This window comes from Diaphorina citri, unplaced genomic scaffold (assembly GCF_000475195.1).
Source record: "Diaphorina citri unplaced genomic scaffold, Diaci psyllid genome assembly version 1.1 scaffold21753, whole genome shotgun sequence".
Lineage (NCBI taxonomy): Eukaryota > Metazoa > Arthropoda > Insecta > Hemiptera > Psyllidae > Diaphorina > Diaphorina citri.
In genome coordinates, this window is record NW_007399101.1 from 1 (window position 1) to 864 (window position 864).

At 39.7% G+C, this 864-nt stretch overlaps 1 long non-coding RNA gene across 1 annotated transcript; it reads right to left on the bottom strand.

The window, feature by feature from the left end:
• Positions 1-214: 214 nt before the first annotated feature.
• On the bottom strand, positions 215-864 carry LOC113473264. Its single transcript, XR_003395287.1, has 2 exons — positions 800-864; positions 215-382 (listed from the first exon to the last, which is right to left on the bottom strand). It is a non-coding gene; the product is annotated as an uncharacterized LOC113473264 (long non-coding RNA).

The following is an 864-nucleotide window of genomic DNA, read 5'->3' on the forward strand; positions in this document are numbered from 1 at the left end:
TCCGCCCTGGCGGGGATTCGAACCCAGCACCTCCGGGTTGAGAGTCAGTGCTCTTAACCACTCGGCCACAGAGATGGGATCTGTTTGATTGAATAAAAATTAGTTGAAGTAAACTCACCTCTGTGTGGAATGTAAAAGTAATCGTCACACCATTTTTTGAACCTAGGGTAGTAGGCCGACCTGTTTTTATTGAATAAAAATTAGTTGAAGTAAACTCACCTCTGTGTGGAATGTAAAAGTAATCGTCACACCATTTTTTGAACCTAGGGTAGTAGGATTTGTCATGCTTGTCACACGCAGATTTCAGTGCCTGATGGAAATGGGTGGCATCCTGTTCATTCAGATAGTACGGGGTTAAATCAGTGCCCCCTCCGAACCACCACTGAAAATATGAAAGGAGAATATACGATTAATTTCAATTCAATATGTTTCTGATTTTCCTTTTTGGGTTTCTTTTAATGTGCTTCGACTTCATAAACTTAAAAAAAAAACTTTTTTCCTAGAGGTTTAATAGAGGGAACTGTAACAACGGAGGTCTTATCGTCCCGAAATCGAAGAAAGAATAAGTCAACCGTCCTGAAATCGAACCTTATCTGTTTAGGATAAAGGTCGCCCCGGGCAAGAATCGAACCCGCGACCCAGCGTAGCTTTTAAGCTAACTAGGCTGGCGCGATAGACCCGTTTATTTTCTATTTTTTGATAGTTAGGTTGCTGATTTGTAAATAGATAGTAAAAGGAAACCGTATATAATGTAAATAAATAAATGACTTCTGGAATTAATGTCAATATAAGAACTCACCTGTACTTCACCACTCGAATCTTTGACTTCAAAATAGCGGTAGTTGAAATGTATGGTGGGTACCA